The sequence below is a fragment of the Onychomys torridus genome, chromosome 6 (assembly GCF_903995425.1).
Source record: "Onychomys torridus chromosome 6, mOncTor1.1, whole genome shotgun sequence".
Lineage (NCBI taxonomy): Eukaryota > Metazoa > Chordata > Mammalia > Rodentia > Cricetidae > Onychomys > Onychomys torridus.
Genome location: NC_050448.1, coordinates 44950102 through 44969516, shown reverse-complemented (window position 1 = coordinate 44969516; position 19415 = coordinate 44950102). Strand labels below are relative to the sequence as shown.

Sequence of the window (19415 nt, the reverse complement as noted above, 5' to 3'; positions counted from 1 at the left end):
TTTTGAATATCAGTGCAAAACTGCTTCTGGATCTGGTCTAGGAAATGTTAATAAAACATTGCAATACCCATCAGCTAGGCTGCTTCCTCTTTATTTTGAGCAAATTTTATAAATATGGTCCAGTTAAAGGAAATGAGAGAACAACAGGAATACCCCTTCATATTTGAAAGTGTACTACAGAAACGGCAGAAGGTAAGCCTCAAAATGACAACCCCTGCACTGGGTGCAAACAGCTCTCTTTCAGGCTACCTGTTCAAAAACAAGGCTGCTCAGCTTTCTCCTCTGGGTCCCTCTCATGGCCTCTATTCACACTGTATGATCTCTCTCTCTCTCTCACAAACACAAACACACACACACACACACACACACGCATGCACACGCATGCACACACGCACAATAACCCTTAGTAAAGAGCAGATACAAAATCAGCACACAGATAGGAATAAGCTCAGCTACTACTGCTTAATATCCTTCTCCTCAGAACTGACTTCTCCAGTCTCAGCTTGCTGACCCAAAACAAACTGACATGTGCCACATAATGGTGTTTTTTTCACCAATGAACTGTACATACAAGATAACCCAACAGGATTATGACAGTTGAAAAATTATTATCACGGCCATCCTAATTTCATACATAGTTCAATGTATTATACACATGTTGGTGGACTGTTCAGCCAGTAGAAAAATATGGCATACAAAACTAGGTAAAGTGCATAACATTGATAATGACACCATGTTACAATTTTATGTGCTTATTATGCTATATGCTTTATAACTTCTAAATGTACTTCTGGTTATTTAAAAAAGAACCTTTACTATATAAAACAGCAGGCATTATCTACAGACAGCAGCTTCACATATCTCCTATTTATCACATCTTTGAATGCATCAAGATGCTATGTCAACTGACTAACCTATACTATCTAGGTTTGTGAAAGCACATTCTATTGGGATTAATACAATGAATTTGCCTAATGATACATTTCTCAAAAACTTATCCTGCCATTTAATGATTCATGCCTCAAATTTAAAAAAAAACCTTCTAACCTAAAAACTCAATATTTAAACTCCTCTCTAGGGTCCCACACTCACTTTGGAAAATTATAAACTGAGTCTAACAAAAAAATTGCATATGAACTGTTCATTATGTATAAATGTACAAAATGATAAGTCATGTAGCTCAATGTCCACCTCAGCACTACAGGGATACAAAATACAAGAGCTTTTAGGTTTTTGTTTTATTTAAGTTTTAACTTAAAAGTTGGTTGGAGGGGATAAAGAGATGGTTCATCATTTAAGAACGTGAGCTGCTCGTCTGGAGGACCTGAGTTCTGTCCCCAGGACCCATCATGTCAGGTGGCTCACAACCACCTCAGGTCCAGCTCCAGGGAATCTGACATTCTCTACATCATCTTCTGACATCAATGAGAACCCACACACATATGGCACACACTCATACAACACACAGACATAAATAAAAGAGATTGGTGCTTAAATAAGTTTGTCCTACATATAGAGAATAAGAAAATGAAATCTCCTTTATTCAAAAAGCTAACTGCGGTGGTTAGTGATAACTGTCAACTGGATGGGCTCTAGAATCGCCCGGGAGGACTGTGAGACCATCTGGGAGGGATAATGGATGAGGGAGGATCTGCCCACTGTGGATGGCACCATTTCTCGAAGCAAGGGATCCGGGACTGCACAAAAGTGAAGGCAGCTGAGCACAGCACACACTGCTCTGTGCTCTTGACTGTGGCTGGAATGTGTCCAGCTGCTTCAAGCTCGTACTGCCTTGACTTCCCACCATGACGGCCTGGACCCTTCAGTCACTTTTGTCAGTTACCACAGAAACAGGAAACGCAACTACGACAGTGACCACGTAGGCAATAACGCCAATATAAATAGCATTCAGGGCCATTGGGTTAGCTGCATTATCATTCTTTTAAGAACAGGCAGCTGAGGCAGGAGGATCACAAGTTCATCAGCCTAAGATATTCATTGAGACATCAAAAACTAAGGAGGGACAGATGGAGAGAGAGGAGGAAGGAGGAAGGTAGGGAAGAAATGGTAAGTAGGGCTGCAAAGATGGCTCAGAGAGTAAAGTGTTTACAGGATAAGCATAAAGCCCTGAGTTCAGATCATCAGCACCCACATAAAATCCAGGCACAGCAATATACAGCTATAATTGAGCGCTAGGAAGGCAGAGACAGGGGGATCCCTGGAGCTTACTAGCCAGCCAGCCCAACCAACAGGTGAGCTGTAGGTTCAGGAGAGACCCCATCTCCAAGAGTAAGATGGAGAGTGGCTGAGGAAGCTATCTGACACACTCCCACATCTATGTGCATCTGCACAAATACACATACATGTACCCAAGAACATGGACAACATACACACCACATACCTACAAACAAAAGAAGAAGAAATGATAAGTGGAGGGGAGTAAATTTTGAGCAGAAATAAGCCCACATTCAGGTGCCCTTGAAAGAGACAAAAGAACTGTTAAAACACTGACACGAAGACTGAGTGTGGAAAAAAGTGACTGAAAAGGGAGGAGAGGTGACACAAAGGGATAGCAGCCTCATCATCACTTTGCTAAAAAAAATTTGGACTTCATAAAAACAAACAAACAAACAAAAAAAAAAACAAAAACAAAAAAACAATTTGGGAGGGTCAAGGAGGTAGCTTTGTGGTAGAGTGCTTGCCTCACACGCCCAGGTCCTGGGTGCAATCTTAGCAGCAAAAGAGGGAGAAAAAGAACTTTTCATACTGAATAACACACTTAAGAACACATATGTTCCCGGGCCGTAGTGGTGCACGCCTTTAGTCCCAGCACTCGGGAGGCAGAGCCAGGCAGATCTCTGTGAGTTCGAGGCCAGCCTGGTCTACAAAGCGAGTTCCAGGAAAGGCGCAAGGCTACACAGAGAAACCCTATCTCGAAAAACCAAAAAAAAAAAAAAAGAATACGTCTGTTACCAGTGGGCAGCAGGTATACCTTTAATCCCAGCACTCAGGAGGAAGAGTCAGCCCAAGCTCTGTAAGTTTGAGAAAAGTCTGGTATACATAGTGAGTTTTAGACCTGCCAGGGCTACACAACAAGAACCTGTCTAATAAATAAATAGAAAGATAGATAAATAAACATCATTTATCTGGTTTTTCAAATATTGAGGGTGATAAACTCAAAAATAGAAGCTTTTATTTAATTAAATTAGTCTTAAGAAATCAGGGAATACTATTCACATTATTATCAGAATCTTTAGGACTGGAAAGACATTGGCAATAAACCCATAAACTAATCACTAATGATTCAGCTTACCTGAATATTTCATAGTGCCTCATTTAAAATACTTTCCATTAGAGACTAAACAAAAACTGAATAGTAAAGCATTAAGAACTTAAGAAAAAAAACAATGAACATAAAAGTCAAATATTATAGCTACAATTATCTAGCAACAGTGTATCTATTTGTCCTCTAAAAAGAAAAAATGACAAGTTAACTAAGTGGCTTTCCAAAGAGCCTCTTCTTCTGGCTGTTAGTTACAGAACACTTCCAGTAAGATAGCAAAGGAAGTTCTTCCTACTTACCGCTGTGTCAAGGACAAAAGTCAGACTAATCAAAGGATCCCCAGGAGTCCCCTAACATCAACTGCATCTCAGTGATAATTCAGTAAAGACTAGTCAGCACAGACAGCCTTTATCCTTATGCAGTAAGAGCTGATCTGTCAAGAATCCCCTACTTTCTGTGCAAAACGACTACCTAAAAATGCTGGAAATGCCCTAATGCAGACTGCTCACTGGAAAGGAGCAACAACATAATTTTATGAGTGAAAATGGAATGATAGTAAACTATCTACCTTCATAATTTACCAATGAAATTGATCAATTTTGTGAACTCAATATGTAATGGTAATTGTTCTTCAAGATAGTCTTTAAAAAGTTTTAATTTCATTGGAGTTAGGACATATATAAATATGTGGTATATAGATAGTTAGGAAAAAATAATGCTAAAACTATTTTTAAGAATAAGTAATCATTCAAGAGTCTCCAGTAAGAAGTTAAACATTCTTCTCACATAAATTTTTACATACATTTATCCCTACCATTCTGGCAAAGTATTATGCTCTAATAAGAAGTATCCTAATCTTCACCCAGCAATATTCTCAGGATGATAATATTATTCTCATTTCCTTGAATAATATCCACACTCCAGGGCCATCTTCTTTCTCATATTCAATATCATGCATGCTTGTATCAGGGTTCCTTTCTTCATAGCCTGTCACAGTATCAATCACTGCCTCCTGTCCACTCAATCCACTTTTGATTTATCAGCCGCCGTCTTTCTGGACTCCATAACTCGACCCAAACCATTTTAACAAGACATTGACAAATAGCACTCGGTATCACATCAACCTGTTCCACTTAGTAAACTAAGAAACAGTAACTGTGACATCTCTGCATAAGTATTCCATTCTATTCCCCAGACTGATGTATATTAATGAGGAGATGGTATTTGAAATGCTTCTTCCACATCAGCATCTAATATGATCAAATTAGGAAATGGGATGATTTATTAAATTTTGTAGAGCTGAAATATTTCTTTATATCGCTATATGTGTGGTTTCAGAAAGTGAGCTGTTACTTTCAATTTTTCTACTGAAGATGTGCCTGCATTTCACAGACGAATTATTGTCTTTAAAAAGATTGCAAGAAGGCAAAATGTTATTAAGCAAATGCTCAGTAAAACAAACTAAATCAGTTTTAAAATTCCTAATTTAATGTAAATCTTGGTTGTTTCACTGAAATTCAGTTTGTGATCTTATTAAGTCATATTTGCATCGTAGTGTCTTGCTGTAGGACAGTTTCAAATTTATAGCATTACCAAGCGGCTTCACTTCTTGACTTTTAAGATATGTCCTCAATAAAATAAAATAATTGCTCTCTAAGCACACATTTTGTTCTTATTTTCAGATATAAGCAAAACAAAAATCAATAGGTTAAAAAAGGAGAAAAGTGAGAAATCAACCAGTTATATCATTTCTATAATTTTCATAATTAGATGTTAAACTAGTCTTATTTAAATGTTGTTTTAAGTTTAATAGCTATTTCATGGGCACTTTAAACTATCAAAAGACCTAAGTGGAAAAATATGATCACAATAAAAGCTAAAGCAGGTATGAGAACAAGTAATGAAAAACTACAATGTTGCTTCAATTCTCTCGCACTATTTTCAAGTATATGAATATTCCAGAATGCAAGGTCTACTCATTTCCAAACCAAAAACAATCCCAGGCTAAAATCCACATCTGAGCCTTTACCTAGGCTGACACAGCACATGATCTTATTCACGTGATTGTTTTTAGTGGTGTCTCATTGATTTTTGTCCGAGGACACACTAATGGGTTGCAAACAATGAATGCAGAAGAGGTTTTGACTTTATTCACTGATTAGAAAATAACTATTAAAATCGAGAGAAGTATGAGAAAAATATTCCAAAAACAAGAAAATACCATCCAATATAAAATTGATTCCCAGATATTTACTTAGAGCTTATGTGAATAAAGATCATTTGTTTCATATGAAGTACAATAATAATTTTACAATCCCAAAGTGTAATCTAATTTTGAACTGAAGAAAATCAATATTGTTCAAACCAAGAAGAGACAAAGATTACTACATTAATATGTAATCAACCTTCTACTTAATATTCAAAAACAGAATATAGAGAAAATTAGATGATCAGAAATGCTGTCCTTTGTCCTTAGATTAAACACATAGGGAATAGCAGAATAAGACCTTTCCTAAAATGCTGTTAAACCACTAAAACCCAGTAAAATGGAAGCAAATGTATGAACATATTATAATGGGTAGTATAAAGAAAAATTTAAAACTATTTATTTACAAAAAAGTGTGCTGCCTTTGAAGTTTACAAATAATCCTTCTTTTTATTTTTGATAGTGGTGATAGTAGTTAGTGATCATTTTTTGAGACAGCCTATGTAGCTTGGGCTGGCCCTGAACATATGACCCTCCTGTCTCATCTTCCAGAGAGCTAAGATTATAGGTGTATGCCAATAAGCCCAGCTACAAAGTGCTTTGGAAACAAATCTTATTAAGTAAATAAATACATTTCCTAAAAATGTTGCGCTCCTTTCAATGGGTAAATATTTATTATTTGTTCTATCTGTGAAACCATATTACTAACGAAATTTTCATATCTTTCTCTAATACACAATAATCAATATCTTCTCTAATAACTTCTATATGCATCGTTTACAAGATGCATTTTTCTTTTTTACTCCATTTTCCTACATGTGTGTGCTATACATGTTTGCGTATATAGACTCATGTAGGCTGACATGCATGTGGAGGCCAGAGGCTGATGTCAGGAATGGCTCTTCAACCTTATTCAGTGAAGCAAGGTCTATCAAACAAACCCAGAGCTCACCTATTGATTAGTGTGTCCAGCTGTTTGTTCTAGGAGGAATCCTCTATCTCTGTTTTCCAAAAGCAATGTATGTCTCTTGTGCAAATAAACTTAGAAACTGAGTAATAGGAAATATCTCTCTGGGAGGTCCTAGTTTAGGATGAAATTTATTTAAATTCTAAAATAAGAGGTGGTAGCACAAGCATTTAATCCTAGCACTGGGAGGCAGAGGAAGGCAGATCTCTCTGAATTTGAGGCCAGCTAAATCTACAGACAGAGCTACAGAGAAACTTGTCTTGAAAAACTAAAATCAATCAGTAAATAAATCCTAAGATAATACATACACATAATGGGTCTTCTGAATGTAATTTAATAATTTATATTATTAATTCAGCTAATATAGTAATTGCACTGCCCTATCCAAATTAGGAAATCTAAAGGAAAATTTGAGCTGACCAGACGGCTCAGAGGGCAAATGTACTTGCTGTCAAGCCTGAAGACTAGAGTTCATTTCAAAGGTCCCACATAGTGGAAGAAGAAAAGTGATTCCTATGTGTTGTCTTCTGAGACACACACACACACACACACACACACACACACATATACACACACACACACACATACACACACACACATATACACACACACACACATATACACACACACACACACACACACACACACACACACATACACACACATATACACACACACACATATATACACACACACACAAGCACACACACACACACAAGCACACACACACACACACACATTAGATGAATGAATAAAATGTAAGTTTTTAAATAAGAAAAAGAAAGTTATAACTAGAACTGTAAGCCCATTACTCATGAGACTAAGATAAGAGGATCACTGGACTTCAAGAATTTGGAATCAGTTTGGGCAACACAGAGACATACCATCCCAAAACAAAGAACAGAAAATCAAATTAGCTGCACAGTAAGTAAACACAAATGAACACCAAAGTCAGACAGGTCATCAAGAGCTAAGACAGAAAAGCATGATAATACAGTGGGAAAAAACTACAGTCTACTTCAAAAGATAAGAGACTAACAAAAAATCAACACCAATTAATGTTTTAAAAACACTTTCTCAGCAAGTACAAAATATGTAAAGATTTTTCTTCAGTCTCAAAGACAACCAGTAAGGAAAAAAAAGACCAGAGTTAGTATTGCTAAAGGTAAAAGAGTAGCTATGTCCCTAAGACAGAAAAAACTGTAAGAGTGTCCGTCCTCATCAGATCTCTTCAACACTATACACAGAAACGGAAGATGACATAAACAGTTCAAACAAGAGAATAAACTGCCAGGCGGTGGTGGCGCACGCCTTTAATCCCAGCACTCGGGAGGCAGAGCCAGGTGGATCTCTGTGAATTCAAGGCCAGCTGGTCTACAGAGCAAGTTCCAGAACAGCCAGAGCTACACAGTGAAACCTTGTCTTGAAAAACAAACAAAGAAACAAAAAAATCCTAAATTTTTTTTTCAGAGAAAATCCTAAGGACTCTTCAAGAGCAGCAAGATTAAGATTATATGTCATAAAAGAAGCAGAAAATACACAAAACAAAAATACGAAAGTATATAATACGCAATATATAATATAAAATTAATTGTATGCTACATATTGGCAAATAATTGAAAAAGTCAATCTTAAAATAGTTCAGTGTCCCTTTTTACATTGATTTAGCTCATTTCATAATTTAAAAGGTATCAAATATACACTGTAGAAAAATGTATAAAATGGCAAATGAATACCAACTAAGATCTCTTGCATTTCTTTCAAGTTATGTTCAAAATGCATTTTAAAAGTGAATTCTCCTCCATCTGAACTCCAATCCTATGCCAGAGACAGTCATTGTAACAATCTTTGTAATATTTTGTTGTTGTTTTTGTTATTTGTTCCTTTTGAGGCAGGGTCTCATGGAGCCCAAGTTACCTCAAACTCACCATGTAGCTGAGGCCAGCCTGAAGTTTTTATTCCTATCCTTATATAAATCCATACACATTCATACACACATATTTGTTGCTGTAATTTTAGTTTGGGTTTTCTGAGGCAGGGTCTCCTGTAGCTCAGACAGGCTTCAGACACCTTGCTATATAGCCAAGTATGACCTTGAACTCCTGGTCCTCATGTCTCTATTCCCCAAGTGTTGGAATTATAGGCATGTGCCACCATGCCCACAATACATCTTATATTAAAGAGTAGATATAAGTCAACATTCAATAGCATGAACATGTGGAAATAAGTATAACGAAATATGTGTGCTACACACTGTGTGTGCGTGTGTGTGCGTGTGTGTGTGTGTGTGTGTGTGTGTGTGCGCGTGCGTGTGTGTGTGCGTGTGTGTGCGTGTGTGCGTGTGTGTGGTGTGTGCGTGCGTGTGTGTGTGCGTGCGTGTGTGTGCGTGTGCGTGCGTGCGTGTGTGCGCGCATGTGTGTGTGTGCGCGTGTGCGTGTGTGTGCGTGTGCGTGTGTGTGTGCGTGTGTGTGTGTGTGCGTGTGTGTGCGTGTGTGTGTGTGTGTGTGTGTGTGTGTGTGTGTGCGTGTGTGTGCGTGTGGTGGTTTGAATGAGAATGGCCCCTATTTAATGTCTGCTCACCAGGAAGTGGCACTATTTGAAAAGATTATGAAGTGTGTCATTGTTGGAGGACGTGTGTCACTGGGAGAGGTGGGCTTTGAGGTTTCAAAAGCCCAGGCCAGGCCCAGTGTCTCTCTCTTCCCGCCACCTGCAGATCCAGACATAGAACCCTCAGCTCCTTCTCCAGCACCATGTCTGCCTGCGTGCCGCCATGTCCCACCATGACGACAACACACTAAACCTCTGAAACTGAGAGCCAGCACCCCCCCTTAAATGCTTTCCTTTATAAGAGCTGCCTTTCATGGTGTCTTCGCAGCAGTAGAACACTGACTAAACAGCTCCTAAAAATGAACATGTACAAACTCTAATCTTTCCTATAGTAGTATATGGAGAGAAGGCCTCTGGGAAGTAATCAGTTTCAGAGAATGAGACCCTTTATTGTGGGATTAGTGCCTTGATAAAAGAGATAAAATAAAGATTGCTCCTTTTCTCAGTATTCTCCACTACAGGAAGAAAACTAAAGCAAGAAGATGGTCATCTACGATTCACAAAAAGAGCCTTCACCAGAATCCAACCAACTATGAAAAATAAATGTATGTTGTTTAAGCCATTTGCCAGTTACCTGGTCAAAGCAGCATTAAGTAAAACAACATAAAAATATTCACACTGGAAACTAACTACGTTGTTGAGGGAAACTAAAGAAATGAATAGAGATATATATTATGCTCATAAACTGAAAACCCAATACACTAGTATGCCAGTTCTCCCATTCTACTGACTCAATGAACTGCACCCCCCAATTCCAGCAGACTGAAGAAGGTGTGAAGCTGACTCTAAATACCTAAATGGCTACTGGGGGAAGCGAAGTCTTACTCTCCAGTAGGTATAGCCAGATCATGCTCATCAAAGCAACCCTAGTTAATGCAGTAGGGCATGGGGGAAAAAATTAAAGTGTGACAGGCATGGTGACACTGGGCAGGCTAAAACATGAAGATCACAACTTCAAGGCAACCATGCGCTGTACACCAAATACTAGGACAGCATGGAATACAGAACAAGGTCTCAGAAAAGGAGAAGGAAGAAAGGGAGGAGGAAGGAGAAGGAATGGAAGGGAGAGGAGGGATAGGAAGAGGAGGAGAAAGAAAAAGGGGAGAGAAGGAAAGAGAAGGGGAGGAGGAGGGATGAGGAGAGGATGGAGAAGAGAAAGAGGAGGGGAGAGATAAAACTGGACCTGGCAAGGCAAGAGATACGATAGTATTCAACTGTAACACCGGCACTTGAAAGGCTGAGGTAGGTGTACCAAGAGTTTGGGTTCAGTTTGGGCTATATAGTGAGTTCCAAGCCAGCCTGGGCTACTGTCTCAAAAATAAGAGAAGGAAAAAACTAAAAATGAAAATCAACTAACAGAAACTTGGGTGTGGTAGCACACACCTTTAATCTCATCACTCTGGAAGTACGGGCAAAAGGAACTCTGAGTTCAAGGCCAACAGGTCTACAACAGTAGTTCTCAACTTGTGGATTATGACCCCTTTCATAGGGGTCACTTAAGACCATCGGAAAACGCACATATTTACATTACAATTCATAACAGTAGCAAAATTACTGTTATGAAGTAGCAAATAATTTCATGCTTAGGGATCACCCTGTATTAAAGAGTCAAAGCATTAGAAGAGTCTACACAGTGGACTCCAGGGTGACCAAGTCTATTAACTGAGAGAAGAATTTGGAAGAGATACAGGATATATCTTAAGCTGGATAAATATGTTTCTGGGGGACCGTGAAAAAGAAAGGATAGAAATTCTATCTGAAGAGAGAATTGCTGAATTTTTTTTTTAAATATAACAGAAAATAGGTGCCTGATAGAAGACAAAACTATCAACTAAAAAATACTAAAGTAGGGTTGGGGATTTAGCTCGGTGGTAGAGCGCAAGGTCCTGGGTTCGGTCCTCAGCTCAAAAAAAAAAAAAAAACAAAACAACAAACAAACAAACAAACAAACAAACAAACTAAAATACACAAAACTGTGTTGTAAAAATAAAAAATATTTCTCAAATAAAGCTGAAGGAGTTCTTCACTGCTAGATCTGCCTTACAATAAATAGTAAAACTGCCCTGCAGGTTCAAACCAGAGAATCCTGGACAGCAACATAAGAACACAGGGGAAAGCTCAGTGGAAAAGTAAATGTACAAACACAATACTGCAATACTATAATGATATGTAACATACTGTTGGTGGTTTGTATTTCTGTGTTGTTTTGTTTTCTGATGCTGGAAACTGAGTCGGGGGCCTCATGCACGCTAAACATATGTTCTACCACTGAGCTATATCCCTATATTTCATAAAGCAGAAAATTCCATCCTGACTGAGGTAACCCAGACCCAGAAAGATAAACTTTACTCAGAGCATCAGGCAATTTATACTCTGAGAGTTAAGAGTTGCATGAGCCAGGTGGTTGGAGGGCACATCTTTATTCCTAGAACTCAGGAGTCAGAGGCAGTCTGATGTCTTTGAGTTCAAAGCCAGCCTGGTCTATAGAGAAATATCCAGGAAAGCCAGAGCTACACAGAGAAACCCATCTCAACCTCCACACTCAAAAAATAAAAAATAAAAAGAAAGTCACAGGAGTAAGGGGTAGAATCACAAGGACAAGCTGCACATGGCAAAAACATGTTTTTCCATAAAGGCACACAAATAACAACAGCTGAAGTCACCTCACTCCTGTCAGCTACACTTGGGAGGGGCATGAGATCACATTCCAAGAACAATTCTGTGTCTTAGAGAAACTGAGGTCACAAGACTCGTGTCTTGTTTACTTGGAGTTTTCTCAGAAGCACTCAGAATGCTGACTAACTCCAAATGGGATGTATTAGTAAAGTTTCTGTATGCGACTAAGGTTGCTTTGAATTAAACTAAGATATTCACAAACGCTCCATGATAACCACAAAGAAAGGTCCCTACAGAAATAAAGAAAGAAAGGCATGTTAGTAGCAAACACAGGCACACAGGAAGGGGACAAAGAACAGAAGAGGCTGGAATACAATGAGATAAGAAAGGACTAACAAAGGGCAACAGGGTCCTTCTCCATGTAATGACTTGGTTTTTCTTTTTGGAGACAGAGTCTCACACAGTCCAGACTGACCTTGACCTCACATGTAGTTCTGACCCTCCTGTCTCGACCTCTCATGGGCTGGGATTACAGACGTGTGCTCACAGATTGGAGAATTTTCAGTAGAGGAAACTCAAATGGCTGAGAAACACTTAGAGCAATGTTCAACATCCTTAGCCATCAGGGAAATGCAAATCAAAACGACTGTGAGATTCCATCTTATACCTGTCAGAGTGACTAAGATCAATAACACAAATGACAGCTCATGCTGGTGAGGATGTGGATCAAGGGGAACTCTCATCCATTGCTGGTGGGAGTGCAGACTTTACAGCCAGTATGGAAATCAATATGGCGGTTCCTCAGAAAGCTGGAATCAATCTACCTCAAGATCCAGCTACACCATGCTTGGGCATATATACTCAAAGGATGCTCCATCCTACAACAGGGACACTTGCTCAGTCATGTTCATTGCTGCTCTACTCATAATAGCCAGAAACCAGAAACAACCTAGATGTTCCTCAACAGAAGAATAATATATATATATATATATATATATATATATATATATATATATATGATACATTTACACAATGGAGTACTACTCAGCTGTTAAAAAAATGACATCATGAAATTTACAGGCAAATGGATGGAACTAGAAAAATTCATCCTGAATGAGGTAATCCAGACCCAGAAATATAAATATGATCTGTGTTTTGCTCATTCATCACCAGAGAAGCTCCTCCTGCAGCAGATGGGAACAAATACAGAGACTAACAGCAAGACATTTTACACACACACACACACACACACACACACACACACACACACATATGCACAGGCACATGCACAGAGAGAGAGAGGGAGGGAGGAAGGGAGGGAGAGGAGAGAGGCACACAGACAGACAGAGACAGACAGACAGAGACAGACACAGAGACATCGACCTTGGAAAACACAGCTCTAAATGGGAGTTCTCCACCAAACCCCTCCCCTCAGAGCTCAGGGAATCCTGTGGAAGAGGAGGCAGAAAGAGTGTAAGGGCCAGAGGGGATGGAGGACACCAGGAGAATAATGCCTTCTAGATCAACTAATCAAGGCTCATATGAACTCAAGAGACTGGAGCCTGCATGGGTCTGCACCAGGTCCTCTGCACATATATTACAGCTTTAAGTTTAGTACTTTTATAGGACTCTGGAGTCTGTGAATGGGTAGGTTTCTGATTCTTGTGCCTTCTCTTGGGTTCTTTTCCTTCTGTTGGTTTGCTTGTTCAACTTCAATGTGATGGTTTTTGCTTTATCTTATTATATTTTATTTTGTCATGTTTTGTTGTTAACATTAGAATCCTGTTATTTACCAAGGAAGGAATGAAAGGGAGTGGATCTGGATGGGAGGGGAGGTGGAGAGGAATTGAAAGAAGTAAAGGGAGGAGACAGTATAATCAGGATATATGGTATGAGAGGAATCTATTTTCTCTTGCTGTTTTGTTTTGTTTTGAGACAGGATTTCTATGTCAGCCTGGCTATTTTCAATAAAAAGGGGTGGGGAAGGCCATCAACTTGAGAGCTATGAAAAGGGCTGGAGGGGGGAAAGGGGAGGGGGAAAGTGATTATTTGTTTTAATTAAAATTACATGATTGCTAAAACAAACAAAAATGTGTGCCCAGTCTTATAGGGTGAGGAGCTGGGCAGGGCTTTACACATACATGTTAGGCAAGCTCTCTACCAACTGAGCTATATAACCCCATCCCTATAATTTAAATATAATTATGTTAAATCTCTCCAAACCAAGAAAAAAAATCATAGCATAACTGAATAGATTAACAGGACAATATGCAATTAATTGCTCTCTACAAGAAACAAGCCTTGTAATAGTATAAACATAGTCAAAACTCCATGATTAGGGGGAGATCATAGGCTTTGGGGGTTTGGGAGAAAAACTGGAATGGAACCTGTCTTAGTGTCCTATTGCTGTGAAGAGACACCATGACTCATAAAGAAAAAAATTTTTAAGGTTTATTTATTTATTATGTAGACAGTGTTCTGCCTGCATGTATGCCTGAGCACCAGAAGAGGGAACCAGATCTCATTAAAGATCTTATGAGACACCATGTGGCTGCTGAGAATTGAACTCAGGACCTCTGGAAGAGCAGCCAGTGCTCTTAATCTCTGAGCCATCTCTCCAGGCCTGGGAAAACATTTAACTGCAGGAAGGAAGGTGGCATGCAGGCAGACCTGGTGCTCTGCTCCCCACCCCAACAAACTTCCTCCAACAAAGCCACACCTACTCCAACAAGGCCACACCTCCTAATAGTGCCTTTCTCTCTGAGCCTAGAGGGCTATTTTCCTTCAAACCACCACCAACCAAACTACACTCTAAATGTTTATAACCACAACAAGGCTACTCTCAGCCTCAATCACTGGCACTTCTCTTTACAGTGAATTGCAATGAATGCAGGTAACTCATGACTGCTCAAAATACTAAGAATAAGTGACAATCCTGGGATCGGATCTAAACACAACGTTTCTATAAGCCTCTAAAGTTCAGGGAACATCATAAAAGAAGGACCAGAGAGAAAGGAGTCTGAAGGCAGGGGAAGGCTGTAAAATCCTATCCTCAGAGGTGACACAGCCATTGCAATCAGGAGCTCACAGCAGCTGTGGCTGCCTACACTGGGCCTGCGCAAAACTCTGCCTGTCTGTATCCAATCATGAGTTGGGAGGAGAAGATGAGAGACTCTACTCCTCCCTGCTGAACAACTAGCCACCAACAGATCCTGGACAACATCGGGAATTATCTTCAGCTGTGTAGCCCAAGGGGAGCCCACCAGGCTTCAGTGGATAGTTTCAAACTCCTGGCCACAAAATGATCCCGGTTAAAATTGGCGGGTCACAAAACAAAAAGATGTGAATGTGGAAAAGGGACTTGGACTTGTAAGGAGGGAATGATGACAGAGCTATGAAGGAGATAACAGAAGGAGGGAGTGGGAAACAGAAAGCATTCTACACAAGGATAAGATTGTCAAAGAACAGATCTGATCAGGAAAATAAAGTCACAAGCCTTAGCTATAAAGACATATACTGAACAAAGGATGGAAACAAAGTAACCAAAAGAAGTGGCCAAACTTAGGTCAAACCATACATACTATAACCAAATACTGACCCAAGAGGGAAGGTAGTTACATAATAGTCGGCCTATGCTCCAGGAAGGCACAACTGTTTTAAGCATATATGCATTTAACATCAGAATACTCAAATATATGATGCAAACATTGACAAAGATGACATAAAAATACTAGCAACAACAATAGGAGGAGATTTCATTAATTTGTATTTACTTATTTTGTGTGAATACGTGTGGGCACGTGCATATCCTGGTGCACATGTGGAAGCCAGATGACAACTCATGGGAGTTGGATTTTCCTTCTAACACGAGTCTCAGGGATCAAACTCAGGTCCTCAGGCTTGACAACAGACTTGACAGTTAACCTTTACAGGTTAAGCCATTTTGCCAGCCTGTCAGAGATTTTAATACCCCATTGTCAGTAATGAAAAGAACTTTTAGTATAGCATATGTAAATACGGATGTATGAGTATGTGGGAAATAAACTATGATATATCTATCACCCGCAATAAAAAAGTAACAAGTACTGATATAGAAAGGAAAACATTAAGCTAAGTAGAAGGCATATGCAAAATATTACTACCATATGATTATATTTACACAAAATTCTCAAATCAAATGTAAAAGATTCATCCTACAAAATACTGTTCAGTAATGGAAAGACATAATTATCAACATATATAAAATAAACAAATCTCAAAAGTAGTATGGCTAATAAGAAGCCTTAACAAGAAAGCATTACATATGACTACAGGCATAATCCACTCAAAAGAAAACAAGCTGTGATTCCAGTTCATTTGGCAAGCAGGAATTAATAAAAGTTATGAATGAACTGCCAGAAAATGATAAAGGTCTATTACTTGAAAGGTATATAGCTTTGTCAAACTCAGCAAATATATGCTTAGAATTGTACATTAATACTTATGAATTTTACCCCAAAAGAAAAAGTTTTAAAGTATCTTTTCAAAAGAAAAATATGTAAAATATTAAATTCTGTGATTAGATACTAAACTATTTAAAGGGAATATATACTGATGTCTGAAACTATGGATTCAAACTTTGGGATGAATTAAGGGACAGAGAGAAAGAAATGAGTAGGTATGTAATAAATCAAGTAGAAAGTTAATGGAAATGTCTTGGTAGTGAATATATGAGTATTCAATATAAAATTACATCAACTTTGCTATGTACTTGAAAATTTTAATATCTTGAGGGAGAAAAGTCCATTGAATATAATTGAAGCAGTAGTTTCAGGAAAACAGGTAGCCTTAAATACTTTTATCAAAAGAAGTTACACATACAAATATAAATAAATTGCTAGCTCACAAGGTAGGAAACAAAAGGGCTGGATGGTCAGTGGGTAAAGGTGCTTACATCCGCGCTGCATTCAATCCCTGGAACCCATTAGGTGGAATGAAGCAGTCGGCTCCCATAAGTTGTCCTCTGACCTCCACATGGACATGCCCATGCATATACAGGCAGACATTTTTTTTTGGTTATTTTTTTGAGACAGAGTTTCTTTGTGTAGCTTTGGAGCCTCTCCTGGAACTTGCTCTATAGACAAGCTGGACTCAAACTCACAGAGATGCCCCCTGCCTCGGCCTCTGAGTGCAGGGATTAAAGGTGTGTGCCACAAATTTATTCTTAATTAGAAAGATAAGTAAATGAAAATGAAGTACATAATAGGAAAGATGAATAAAAGCAATATTAACTTAGAAAACAGAAGAGAGCTGGGGTGGCAAATGCCTTTAATCCCAGCACTTGGGAGGCAGAGCCAGGTGGATCTCTGAGTTCGAGGCCAGCCTGGGCTACAGAGTGAGATCCAGGAAAGGCTCCAAATCTACACAGAGAAACCCTGTCTCGGAAAAAAAAAAAAAGAAATGAAAAGAAAACAGAAGATAGAAGGCATAATTCATCAAAATCTATGTTTTAATGTGCTTTTTTTCTGAAGCAGGGTGTGTGTAGCCCAGGCTGGTCTCAACCTTGCTAAAGCTGAGGATGACCTCTGCCTCCTTCATGCTGGCATTATAGGCATGCACTAGCTATGCTTGGCACTTTTTTTTTTTAGTCTAGGTAATCTACCAGATAATTTAAATAGGAAAAAAGTTATAATAAATAAACTAAAGACAAAAGGAAAGTACTGAAGTAGCAGAAAAGCTACCTAGAATCATTAGAGGGTTCTTCGCAGACTTCTAGGCATTTACTTTAAAATCTATATGAAAGGGATGATGTACTAAACAAGAAAAGTTTATCAAAAGTAAGTCACATGAAATAGAATATTCAAGCTGTATAGTTTCTGCTAAAGAAACCAAGAAAGTCGCTGTGATGGTACTGGGCCCAGAAGGTCTCATGAATCTGCAAGATCTTCCAAGAACAGAGTCCCAATAACCCAAAACTGTTCCTGAGTATTGAAGGAAAACTTCCCAGTTCTCTTTGTAAAGAGTGGGCAAACAATGTAGTTACTAAATTTAATAAAAACAGTACAAAAGAGAGAATTTTCACATTGAATTATCAATGTAAAAGCACAAAGTTAAAAAATTAAGAGAACAGACTCTTATACCACATCAAGAAAATAACAAACCTAGATCAACTGAGGTTTACTCCAGAAATGCAATACTGATTCCTCAAGAGATCTGGGGGAATCATATGCCATTTCTGGATGAAAAAGCTTCAAGAAAATTCAACACTCAACACCCATTTCTAGTGGGGGAAAAGAGTGATGGGCACACTCTTAAAACAGCAAACCACATACATGCTAGAAGCCTAGAGATGGGGAATACCAGATTTTTTCAATAAAATTACAGAAAAAAAAAAAGTATATTCTTCCCAATGCTGTGTGGAATACTATCCTAGAGGTTAAAAGCAATACAATCAGATAACAGAAAGCAAGAATGAAATAGAAAAGCAAAACTACTTCTGTTTGTAGAGAAGCCCTAGAGAGGCACACATCAACTGGAACAGTAAAAGAACTAAGTGGCATGGGATGTAAGATTAATATGAATTCCATAGGTTTCATATATAAAAATAACAAATAGCTACATATCCTATGTGCAGAAAACCCCATGTATACTAGCAGTAAAAAGTTAAACTACAGCCAGGCGGTGGTGGTGGTGGTGGTGGTGGTGGTGGTGGTGGCGGCGGCGGCGCACGCCTTCAATCCCAGCACTCGGGAGGCAGAGCCAGGCAGATCTCTATGAGTTCCAGGCCAGCCTGGGCTACAGAGTGAGTTCCAGGAAAGGCGCAAAGCTACACAGAGAAACCCTGTCTCAAAAAACCAAAAAAAAAAAAAAAAGAAAAAAGTTAAACTACTTTGGGATAAATTTAACAAGAAATAAACAAAAAGTTTTATGAGAATACTCCTTATAAAAATAAAATAAAACCTAGACTCTGCTCTAAACAGAATTTAGCTTGATAAAAGTGTGATCTGACCTTACCTTTTAAGTTTGATAAAATCTGATTAAAAATAACACTGGGCTTTTATCATAGAACTAGATGAGTTAGCAGCAAACTTATATTCATATGAAAGGAAACAAGCAGGCAAAAGAAATGGGGGACTATCCCTACTCAAAATTAAAATATGCTATAAAGTCTCCATGATTACAGGTACAATGCCTATGGCAGAATTAATATAAGACCAAGAAAAATACTCATGCATTTTAATTAAAACTGAGATCACAATATTCATAATTATTACAAATCAGAAACTATATATGAGGTCTAAAAAAGGATACACTAAATCTGACTTGGGGAGAAAAGATAGAAATCAATACAAAAAAAAAAAGAAAGAAAAAGAGAATTAAGGACCATACAGAACTGAACGTTAAGAGGAAAAAGTACTTTCAAAATAGAGATGACAGTACACAGGTGGAAGAGAGAATACATGCAAATAAAAGCCTTGGAACTCTGGGGCACGTACAGAGAACAACAGTGTATTAAACCAAGTGGTTTATACACAGAATAAATAGAAAGCAGAGGGGGTCAACATCAAATAACAAAAGTCCAGAAAAGCTAAATATTTCTACTTCATTGCAATCAAGCTTCATATGCAAAGAGAATTATAAATTTTATGCCCATTATACTAACATGAATCCCCAGTTAGAGCCTAATACCACACAGAGCCAAGCAGAGACAAGAAGCAATCTTTAACAACAGAACACTGTTTTTATTCTTTTATTTA

The 19415-nt window shown here is 38.4% G+C and overlaps 1 protein-coding gene across 1 annotated transcript in view; it reads right to left on the bottom strand.

Moving 5' to 3' along the window:
• Positions 1–19415, bottom strand: part of Rsrc1 (arginine and serine rich coiled-coil 1) — a 322919-nt gene that overhangs the window by 289441 nt on the left and 14063 nt on the right. The gene's annotated exons all lie outside the window — the stretch shown is intronic.